Here is an 11,992-nt window from a genome sequence, read left to right as displayed (position 1 = left end):
GAGAAGAACAAATAAACATGAAAGAAATCATCAAAATCCTCAAACTTTACTATACCAATTACTTTTTAGCTTCTCCCAAATTGAACTTAGAAACAAAGCAATGCATGATATAATTTCTGGGAACCAGAGATTGGCCCCATCTTCTGCCCCCCAACTGGCATACCATGTGGCAGAACACACACTCCAGGACACACCCTCTTCCGTCTACTTCCCCTCCACTCTGAGCATCTGGAGTCTCTGCCCACGTTCTTTTTTTTTTTTTTAATATTTTATTTATTTATTAGAGAGAGAGAGAGAGAGAGCAAGCACAGGCAGACAGAGTTCTGCCCACGTTCTATGTGGACCCTCGCTCTATGCCTCTACACGATCCCGTATATGCTTAGGGATCACTACTTTCACTGCTGACTTCTTACTGATTCTTAGTCTCTTTTCCTCAAACAACCTTCTCTGAAGCTCATGACTCATTATTCACCAATGATTCATCTAGTCAGCAAGTATTTATTGAGTGTTTACTTAATACCAGCATGGTGCTTGGTGTCCAGAATACAGGGGTTCGGGGGCACCTGGGTGGCTCAGTCAGTTAAGCCTTCGGCTCAGGTCATGATCCCAGGGTCCTGGGACAGAGCTCCACATCAGGCTCCCTGCTCAGTGGGGAGCCTACTTCTATCTCTCCTGCTCCCCCTGCTTGTGCACTCTTTTGCTCTCTTTCTCTCTCTGCGTCAAATAAATAAATAAAATATTAAAAGAAGAAGAAGAAGAATACAGGGGTCCTTCAGACAACGTTCCTAACTGAAGGAGCATACTTTCTGCCTCATTGTCCCTTTCTTGACCTCATCTTTGGTTTCTCTATTTCGTTCTGAAATGCAGCTGAGCTGAGCACACCTTTCAAGTGAGAGAAGCCACTCCATAAATTGGAAAGAAAGCAAAAGTTATGTTACCTGGAAGCTTCCAATTACATGTGCCTAACTCCATCCTTCAGGCCCATCAAGCAGAATGGGTCCCTCCCTCACCTGGATTCCCACAGACTCATACATGCTTCTATAGCATAATGTTTGAAAATATTTGTTTACCTGTCTCTCTCTCCCCAACACACTCTGATCTTCTTAGGCTTGGGCACCCTGTTCCTTTGACTCATGCCTGAGTTCTAAGCACAGATCACAAGGGTTAGCACTAAGCTGGTGTTCAGTAAGGCTTTGTGGAATGCATGAATAGACGAACGAATGAATGAATCTGTTTCTTCTTACTTTCTCTGTCCATCTCCCCTTTCTTCCTTCTTTTCCATCAGCCCCACCCTCTGATGCAGGGAGACAGTATTGCCCAGTGCTTATCAACACAGGCTGTCCTTGGAGAGGTTTGGGCTTGGCTTCTACAAGCTTGCAAGAGCATATTATTAACTATTCAGGAATTTTTTGTGCTTATTTTAAGTTGTTGATGACTTGAAATTGGCTGCAGTGGGAGTATTCACAGAATGGAAATCAATAAATGGTGCACATTAAGATTTAGGGGTTTGTTTTTGCTTTTTGTGTGTGCGTGCGTGTGTGTGTGTGTGTGTGTGTGTCTGTTTGTCGGCACACCACTGCTCTGATTTAGCCAGACCTGGATTTGTGGTTCTGCTCAGCCACTCACTAATTGTGTGACCCTGGACAACTTGCTTGATATCTCTAATACTGTTTCCTCATTTATAAAGTGAAGGTGATAATTATGGCTTCACAGGGTCACAATGAGAATAAAGTGACCTAATGCTTACAAAGTGCTTAGCACGGCTCTTCATGCACAGTAAGTGCCCAGTAAAAGCAATTGGTTAGTATTCGTATTCATCTTATTTCCTGGCTTTCAGTTAATACATTATTTCCATCCAGGTTTTTTATACTTTTCTTTTTCTTATTGTCTGAAGGATTTGTGACAACTTAACCCAGCAAAAGCCATAAAATAGAAAATTTGAGTTAAAAATCAGGAGAAGGGAAAATAATTCTAATACTTAAAGTCAAAATGACAACACTATGTCAGCCAACACTATGATTATATAGAATCTGATACACCAAGGTTCACCAGAGTGTTAGCAGGAACATTTTAAGGTGTTGTCAACAAAGCCACAAAGTGTTAGAGTGGAAGGGCCTCAGAGATCTTCTAGTTCGATCCCTCACTTTACAGATGGAAAACGAGGTAGGCAGGCAGGAAGGAAATCATTTCGTGAGCACTTACAATCACGATGGCCACTGCTTTCACTCTCGCCATCTCTGTGGCGTTTCGTCGTATAGACAAAGCCGTGGAGACCAGGGGAAAACAGGCCTTTCCTCACGCCACCAGGCCAGTAGGGGCAGGACTGAAGTCAGGACGCAGATTCCCATTTCCCGATCCACCCCGTTCATCTCTCCAGGTACCACTCTGTCTCCTCACTGCAGGAAGATCTATTTCATAATAATAGCTTCCTGAAGATCAAACAGTCTCTCAAGATCCAACAGAATCATACTCAAATGGACAAACTGCAGGGGACTTCCCAGGGAATTTCCTAGGTCTGACCATGACATTTGAAAGGATGACAAGCAGAAGCCCGCTGGCGGGAACATCCTCATCCTGTGTCAGCTTTGCAAAAGAGAGCTGTGCTCTTCATTCATATTCATCTGGGGTCCACTCAAAAGTTCAGGTCTTTATGTGCTGTCCTTACAGCTAGATTTTTCCCCCCTAATTTCTACCAATAGCTTCAATTCATTCTTCATAGAACCTTCTTAGTTCATAGTCGCTGAAATCCAGTCTTTTTTCCCCCTTCCTCTTTCTCCACTTAAAAGAAGCAGCACACAGCCAGGAAGGGGTTAAAAAGCAATCGATGGGCTTGACTTGGGAGGGCAAGGAAGAAGCTGTGTAATCCACAAAGTGAATGAATCCACCACCTACAGAGAGTTAAAAGCAACATCTTATTTATTAGGCCACCACCCTTGTTTGGAACAAGCTGACTGGCAGCCCAGCCTGGGGGGTCTATTTTTATGAGGATCTTGTTATTGCCCTCAGAGCTGTGGCTGACCTCACACCAAATAAACACGTCAGTCACTTCTCAAGTCACCGTTCCCAGGTGTGGCATGGAGGCACCGGGTGTGGACCCTCCCGGCCACTGCTCCCTTTTCCCCACCTACACTCAGAAATGCTCTCAAAATCCTAGGGTCCCTTGCTAACGGTCCTCTCTCTTTCTCTCTCTCTCTCTCCCTAGACGTTCCCCAAATCATCTGCCACATCTGTCCAAGATCTCATGAACTGGATTTACCTTGCCATCCAAGTGGAAGGGCAAAGCCACCAACCTTCAGAGAAAATTCTGGATAGTAAAGAAGGCCCCGAAAGGAGGAAAACCAATACACAATATACAATACACAAAAAAAAGGGAGGAAAAATAATACACAATACACAATGAACAAATTTTCTATTATAGATATAGCCTTCAAAAGTTAGGTTGGGCTCTATTTCTTACTACTTTTTTTTCCCAGATTTTCTTAAATGTGTTTTTTATTATTTGTTTTTCATTCAGCAGAATTAACTGCTCCAGACTTAATCACAGGTGGGCTTAACCACAAGCATAATTCTGAGCCCCATCATTCTGCCACCTGTTTGAGTGAACTTGGGTGACACTGACTCACTTAAGTTTTTAAATGAGGGAAGTATGATAAAATAAATAAATAAATAAAAATTTTAAAATGTTTTTAAAAAGAAGCTCTGCCACCAAAAATCAAAGAAAACCTCCGAAAGCCACAGGAAAGCCAACTCTGAGAGTTATTTGCATTCCCCACCATGTGGAAGCCTCTCCAGACTATTCCTTTTCAGTCACTGATGTGCTCATCTGGGGATATCTATGGTTGGTCTGCAGTTCCTCTAGAAGATTCTTACAGATCCCAACTCCCTCACTCAATACCTCTGTGATCTTAGACAAATCACGTGGACCTTAGTCCTTTAAGGGTAAAATGGGAATATTAATTCCTGCCTTATATACTTCCCTTAACAAGTACAAATGTGCTTTGGACACAATACATGGTAGAAAAATGGCGGCTTTTGTTCTTGAGATTAAGACCAAAAATGAAAGGAGTATGTGTTTCATCAGAAAAAACATAGGGCGTTCAGTTCCGGGTGTATTTCTGGGGCCGTTAGCAGTGAGCTACTGTGGGGACAGGAGCAGACTGACCTGCCTCCACGTTTGTGGGAGAAGGCTCCATCCTGGGATGGAGGGAAGCAATGCATCCTGGGAAAGCCAGAGCATGCCCATTGTCCAGGGAGCCACACTGAAACCACGCTCTTCAGAAAGCACCGCGTGCACAGCCCGTAGGAAAAGAGTTCAGACACTTGTGCTTACTCTCGGACTGTTTTCCCAGGGCTGGTCCTGCCTCGGAACCTGAGTGGGGATTTACTTTCCTTGTTCCTTGAGGGAAACAGGAAGCGCAGTTGAGATGATCATAACTCTATTCTGCAGGTGAAACGGCAGCTCTGATGTGGCCTGTGTTTTATTCCCACCTCTCCTTCAGGCTTTACCTGAAGTATCCCAAGGGAAACAGGGCTGGGAGTTGGTATCTTCACAGATCTTTGTTCTGTTTCTGGAGTGTCTGAGCCTGTAACCTAAAAATACTACTGGGGAAGTACCTCTTTAGGCAGAAGTACCATTGGAATTCATTCCTTCCTCCTCTGAGAAGTGGGGAGAGGTGCAGACACCCACGTGGAGAAGGGCCTCACATTTCCAGACAGGTCCAGACCAGGCGAGGGTGGCCCATGCAGGTCGGCAGGTAACAGGCAAGGGGCTGAGGAATGGAGGGAGGAAAGAGGCAGGCGAGTGTTCTCATGGTGCACGGTGAGGGGAGAGTGGAAGGATGTGGTCATGGGGAGAGAGGAAAGAAAGATGAATGGGGCCTGAGTCAGTCATAGGCTAAAACAAACAGGAAGGTTTTAAAGTGAGATTTGAGGAGAGGAAGTGGTTCTGAGCAAGGGAGGGAGAGAGTTCCAGAGATCTGTCTTGGAAAAGAGCTACTCTTCATTTTTTTGGATAGTCCTCCTCATGTGAATATTTCTTGGCCGTTCTAACAGATGGGTGAACCAATTTTTTATTATTATTATTTTTTAAATCCCAACTGGTTCCAACCTTTCCCTAGAACTTGAACCAAAAAGGTTTGAGACTTCAGGTTTGAAAATATTCAGTGGATTCATTTGTGCTAAATTGCACTGGTGCCTGGTGCTCTTAGCAAACACTTGGGGCCACCGATGAAGAGAGCATGGGGAGGGGGTGGGAAGCATTCATCTCCAACCCCGAGGTCATCTCTCTCATACCATGTCCACTGCGCCTCAGTGATCCAGGGAACGTGATCCCAGGAGAGCTCAGCACCTTTCGGAATCTGTCTAAATCTCAGATGTGGATTTACGATTGGCTAACTGCAAAAGGGACTGTGTGTGGTGGAGAGAAGGAAGAGCAATAGAGTTTTGGGGCTGGGGGTCCAGGGTAAGCTCACATGAAAAGACAAAAGGTTTTTGCTTGGCATTCCATGGAAAGCATGAAGACACAGATCCAACCAAATAAAGGGCAACCTTTGATAGATGTGCAGTGACTTGCTCTGTGAACGAAGGCAGCTCTAGAAGCCAAAAAACAAACCCAAAACCAACTAACCAAAGAAACAAAAAGCCTTCTTTGAAAGGACTTTTAAAAAGCAAATCTTTCCAGTTCCTTAGGGTAGACCCCTTCCCAAGACAACTTATCGGAAATTGTTCTGTCTGTATTGTGAAAGATGAAAAAATCCCCATCCCATGGGCTTCAAAAGCCAAGAGGCTTTGCCTTTGCTTGTTTCATGTCTTTGGGAACCAAACCTTCATGGACCTTATTTTTCCCACCTGTAAAGTGGGGATAACAAGGTTTGTTCCCACCTCAAAGCGTATTACTCACATGGTAGAAACTTGTGTAAAGATCTAGAAATGTTTACAAAAGAATATGTTTCATAAGAGCAGAAAATTGTTGCAGAACAACAACTAAGGACATCCGGGTGATTGTTTCTTTCTAGTCTGAAACTGAACTGAGGTACAAACAAGCTTAATGCTGAATCATTTTTCTATGGAACCAGAAAATAAACTACTGAAATAAAAACCCGAATGTTTTCTTGTGCTGTGTCCATAGTCCCTATTATGAAGTCAAACTTCCATATATTAATAAAATTTCAAATCTTGATAACAGTAAACACATTTAAATATTTACTTATTATAAATATTTTAAATATTATTTTGACAGCTATTTTGAGATATACATTTCTTCATAACATTTTTTCAATTTAAAACTGCACTGTCAAATGCCATAGTCACTAGTCTCATATTGCTACTAAAATTTACACCTGACTGGAACGCCTGGGTGGCTCACAGTCAGTTAAGCGTCCACCTTCGGCTCAGGTCATGATCTCTGAGTCCTGGGATCGAGCCCCATGTCGGGCTTCCTGTTCAGTAGGGAGTCTGCTTCTCTCTCTCTTTCCTTCTCTCTCTCTCACTCTCTCTCCCTTTCTGCCCTTCCCCACTGCTGGTTCTGTCTCTCAAATAAATAAAATCTTTTTAAAAAATGTTTAAATTTACACTTCACTTAGTATAATTTAGTACAGCTAAAAATCCAGTTCCTTAGTCACGCCAATCACATTTCAAGTGTACAGTAGCCATTGGTGGCCAGTGGCTGTGGATTACACAGTAGAGACATAGCTTACTTCCATCACTGTAGTAAGTTCTATTGAGCAACAGTGTTCTAAAATAATATATACACATTACAAAAATCTGGAAAACACATAAAACCAAGAAAAAAGATAAATATATTTCTCACTTTCCTATCCCCCCAGTGAAAACCACTATTAATATTTTGGCAGGTTCTCTATAATGCTGGGGTTTTTTCTGCACATCTGTTTTGTTTACATTACATGGTTTTGATCTATTGAATTTACAACATTATAGTCTGCCTTCTTATCTTTAAAATGTAAGCATTCTTCCACATTATTTTTTGTTGCTCAGAAGCACTTTCAGTGGCTGTACCCAACTTCATCAAGTAGAGGTACCATTTCCATAAAAAAGAGCACAGGTTTACATTGTTTTAAATAAAATGGAGGTAAAATTTAAAACATGCTAGGATTCATTGGCTTTTGAAGGGGCTAGAGAAATTGCTTGATTTTATGGTAGTTTCTGACCACTTGCATTTTACTAGAAACATGCACCAAATCCAGAAACAGCTGACTGACGTTCAGGGATAACCCACCTGAATCAGTGGTGGCTTCCTCTGTCTTCCTGAGCCCCCCCAAAATGGTAGAGGCCACACAAGTGTCATCACACATAAGAACACCCATCGCCCACCACGTTCGAGCTCTGCTCAGCAGATGCTAAGTAAGGGCAACATGCTGCACAATGAGAATAATCACCCTGAAATTACACGTTTCATTTGCCAAAAGCTAAAGCGAAAGGATTATGTTCTCGAAGAGCATTCTCTCTGCAATATACCGTGAACATTGCAGGGCTCATGTGAGTGGCTGATGAGGTGATTTACCTGAGAGGGCCCCACGCAGAGCCTGGCACGCTCTCTCCAGCAAGCTTCCAGAACCTTCACTCCACTGGTTCTCCTTCTGCAGTGGCTAGCTCCTTCTCCGTCCCCTTTGTTGGATCCTCTCCACTTCCTGAACTTTGAGCGTCCAGAGGCCCAGATTCTGTCTTTGGACCTCACTCTGTTCACATTCTCTCCCCGGGTGAGTTCTGCCAGCTTCCTGGCTTTAACAACGATGGGGACCCCCAAACTTCTCTCTGCCTCCTCACTCTCTCGGATCTTCAGTCTCATAGACCCGCACAAACATCTCCTATGGGCATCTCAAAAGTCAAATGTAATTCTCTCTATCAAACAAATGAACCTGGGGGACAGATGACAAATTTTCAAAAACCCCGGGGTCCTCGTTGCCCTCAGCTTTCTCTAACATCCAGTTCATCATTAAATCCCATAAATTCTGCCTTCCCCGCCTCCACCACCCGGACCCAGTTACCTTCCTCCCAACTGGTTTGTCTGCTCCCTGCACAGTCCTCAGGGTCTCGCCTTCACATTATCTCTGTGGTTCCACAGAGTTATTGTGGTTCCGGGTGGTTCCACTTGCCCAACCCCCTCCTCAAGGTGTCTGAAAATACAGAGAAACATTTAGAGCTGTCGCAATGATGCTTACCGCCTTTAAATCCTGGGGGATAAGTATCCTAAACGCTTAGGGTGGGCCTTCACAGCGAAGTACCATCCCCACCCCAAATGCCAATAGCCCCCTTCAATGGGAAGACCCGACCTCGTGTGATCCTTTTAAAATGAAAGTCAAGTGTGGTTTTGCTACAGTCAAAATCTCCCATGGCTCCCTACTGCACTCAGAATAAAATCCCAATTTCTTACTATGACCTCGGAGACCCCTCGTTCCCCCCCTCACCTTCCAGCCCCCAACTCCTCAGATGTTCCCTGCCCCCTTCACTCTGTTCCACCCCACACGCCCCCATGCTCACCATCATCTGGGCCTTCAAGCTGGCTGCTTCATCTGCCTGGGGAGCCCCACTGGGCCCTGTCCCTTCTGTACTCAGGCCTTCTGCTCCAATGTCACGTTGTCTTAAGACATTTCCAACTTTGCTACTCATTTTCACAGACCCCAACCTCGGGAGCTTGGCAGTGTTGGTCCCCTTTGCTTTCTTCCTCCTCACTAACATTTATTTACTTCTTTGTTTGTAATCTGTCCCCTCCTCCTGAGTGTAAACTTCAGGATGTCAGGAACTTGCTGCTGATGGTGGGTGAGGTCATTGTTGTTTCCCTTCAACACGAGAGCAACGCTGAGTCTAACCTAGAACTTGGTGGCAAGAAATCACGACAATAATAGGCAACCTTAGGGAGCATTCCCCAACTGCCAGGCTCTGTTCTGAGCACTTTACAAGCATCGATTGAGCTTTCCAATCCTGCTGTAACAAATCACTACAAACTTAGTGGCTTAAAACAACACAAATTTATTACCTTACAGTTCTGGTGGTCAGAAGTTCCAAATTTGTCTCACGGGGTGAAAATCGAGGTGGCAGCTGGGTCGTGATCCTGTTGGAGGCTCAACGAGTGAATCTGCTCCTTGCTTCTAGAAGCTTCCTGCATTCCTTGACTGTGGCCCTTTCTCCGTCCCCTGGCTCTTCTGCCTCCGACTTGTATATAACCCTTGTGATTACATGGGGCCCACTTGGGTACGCTTGAGGATCTTCCTATCCCGAGATGCTTAATCACAGCTGCAAAGTCTCTTTTGCCAGGAAAAGTGACAGACTCACAGGCTCTCGGTTTGAGAGTATCCACACCATGCAGGGACATTATTCTGTTTGCCAAATAAACCCACTCTGTGCTGTTTCTACTCACAACACTTCTAGGTTTTTTCCACACCAAAACCAAGTCCTCCAGTTCCCCAGGTTCCACCTGGATGTCCTCCAATTCAATCTCTCCTGACCCTATCTAACCACCTGATAGCATCAAATCCCACAGGTGAAGGGCTCAGTCCCCTAAGACTCCCCCACTTCAAATGCCAGTTGCAAATCCCATGTTGTCACTGGCCAGCTGTAGACTCAGATCACAGCCCTATCCGCAAGTTTGATCATTTGCTTGAACAACCCACAGGACTCAGGAAAGTACTTGTTGTCAGTTTATTATAAAGGATACAGCTCAGGACCAACCGAATGGAGGAGCCCCTGGGAGGGATGGATGTGGGGGAAAGGGCACAGAGTTTCTGTGCCAACCTCCCAGCAACCCAGAAGCTCTCCAAACCCCCAATTTAGGGGTTCTTACAGTGGTTTCATTCTGTAGGTATAATTGATTAAGTCACTGGCCATTGCTCATTCACTCAACCTCCAGCCTCTCTCTCCAAGAGTCAGAGAGTTGGGCAGAAAGTGTTAGGTTTCTAAATAAGGCTTGATCTTTCTGGTGACCAGACCACATCCTGAAGCTATCTAGAGGTCCACTAAGAGTCACCACAGAACAAAAAAATCCTCCTATAACCTAGGAAATCCCAAGGGATTTAGGAGTTCTGTGTCAAGAACTGGGACAAAGAACAAATATACATTTTTTATTAAGACACACCCACTACTCCTCCTAGCAACTTTGTGAGGTTGCTTCCAACATTGCCCCTATTTTACAGATGAGAACACTGAGGCAGAAAGGGTGAAGTCATTGCTCAAGGTCGCAGAACTAGTAAGTGACACAGTCGGCCTTCCTAACTACTATAGGGTCAACACTCAATGCACTGTATTGAAATCAGATATTTTCTATTTTTTTGTATTTCCACTGTTATGAACAGATCCAGCTTGGAAGGATGAACAGCACCGTCAGACAGCAACCCGGAAGAGATTTGTAAATGGCTACCTTGAGTGAGAATTTTTGGGACCTTGATGCTAGCTGTTTCCATATTGAGTGCCACGCTTTGTCCTTCCCCCTGGTTCTACCAGGGACGCCGAGGAAACCACCATTAATCAAGGTATCTCTAAGGTTGTAGGAGGAGAGACTGTTGAGGAGAGGATCTTTGGAGAACCCAAGAAGTGTTTCTAGGGATTCACTATGCCTGGACTGTCCCTCCCCACCAGGCTGGTGCATGGGAACTTAATCTAAATGTCACCTCTTCTAGAGCCCGTGCTGGCTTCTGCTGAGAGATACAGACTCCTTCCTCCTTTGTGCCAGCTCTGGCTTCGTGCCCACTTTCATGGCAGCAGTCATCACAGGGTACCAGTTATTTATCTCTGATCTTTCCCCTACTTGCTAGACAGCTCCTTGAGGCCAGACAGTCTCAAGACAACGGTTGCTAGGGTGTGGTTCCAGGATCCCTGAACAGGGGTCCCCCTTCACCCTCTCTGGTCACAGACTGGCTGCTGGTCAAGACCAGGCTGGACCATGGGTTCGGACGCAGACCCAGAGAAAGACCTCACCCCTCCATGAGCTCAAAGATAGGAAGGCCTCAGGAGCACACTTTGAAGAAGAGCACAGAGCCACAAAGAAAAAGGAGGACTTGTTACACGAGGTAGGAATGGGCATGGCCAGGCAAGGCTACCAGTGCTGGGAATCAATACTCATCCCTCTTCCCCTTGACAAAGACCTGCTCTGCCCTAGAACTGAGATGAGAGTGCTAACAGGGGCGAGAAAAGGAACATGTCAATGATATGAAAGGCAACATACCTAGGGGAAGAGATGTCCAGATCTACAGTCATCTGTGGACCCAGAAATCTTCTGATGGAATAATTTTGAAAGCGTGCCCTGAAATGCATCACTTGAGAAAGGTTGTGAAATGAAGACTCGTGGCCACGGTGAGGAAGCCAGCCTCCAGAAGCCTTCTGCAGATGACAGATGCCCATCAGGCACTCCCTTTGGCCCAACAGCCCAGCGCTGGGGTTCACAGTTCACAGTTCACAGCTAACAGCAGCGGCTGTCACCACCGATGGTGAGGACCGCACTCGGGAGGCAGGCTGGCCAGCAGATTGCTTTCTGGAGAGACAGAGGAGCATGAGGAAGAGAGACAGCAACATTCCTTGACCTATATCCTCATCAAGTACCCTACTAGGTTATCTATACCCTCACATCCTCAAAATAAGCAAGACTGGGGTGCCTCGGAGGCTCAGTCGGTTGAGCATCCAACTCTTGGTTTCAGCTCAGGTCATGATCTCAGGGTTGTGAGATCAAGCCCCAAGTCAAGCTACACAGTCAGTGAGGAGTCTGCCTGAGATCCTCTCCAGCTCCCTCTGCCCCTCTCCCCACTCACAGTTGCATGCGCTCTCTCTCAAATAAATCTTAAAAAACAAAAACAAAACAAACAAAAGAAAAAAACAAGCAAGCCTACAACAACAACTGGAAACTTAGGCTCAGACCAGTGCACTACCCAGCCCAAAGGAGTAGAGTAAGTGGCAGAGCTGAGGTGGGAGGCTTACTTGCCCTCACTCCCCCAGACTCCTCCCTGCTCATTACCCTGTCCCACACCAAAAGCTCTCAGGCAGCGCCATT

General features: G+C 45.3%; 1 long non-coding RNA gene across 1 annotated transcript; it reads right to left on the bottom strand.

Annotated features, from left to right (window-relative positions):
• Nucleotides 1-749: 749 nt before the first annotated feature.
• Nucleotides 750-11,647, bottom strand: LOC125083830 (uncharacterized). Its single transcript, XR_007122389.1, has 3 exons — nucleotides 8,497-11,647; nucleotides 8,004-8,132; nucleotides 750-2,888 (listed from the first exon to the last, which is right to left on the bottom strand). It is a non-coding gene; the product is annotated as an uncharacterized LOC125083830 (long non-coding RNA).
• Between the last annotated feature and the right edge of the window lie 345 nt (nucleotides 11,648-11,992).

This window comes from Lutra lutra, chromosome 13 (genome assembly GCF_902655055.1).
Source record: "Lutra lutra chromosome 13, mLutLut1.2, whole genome shotgun sequence".
NCBI lineage: Eukaryota > Metazoa > Chordata > Mammalia > Carnivora > Mustelidae > Lutra > Lutra lutra.
Note: the sequence above shows the minus strand (reverse complement) of the source record. Positions and strands in the feature narration are given on the sequence as shown.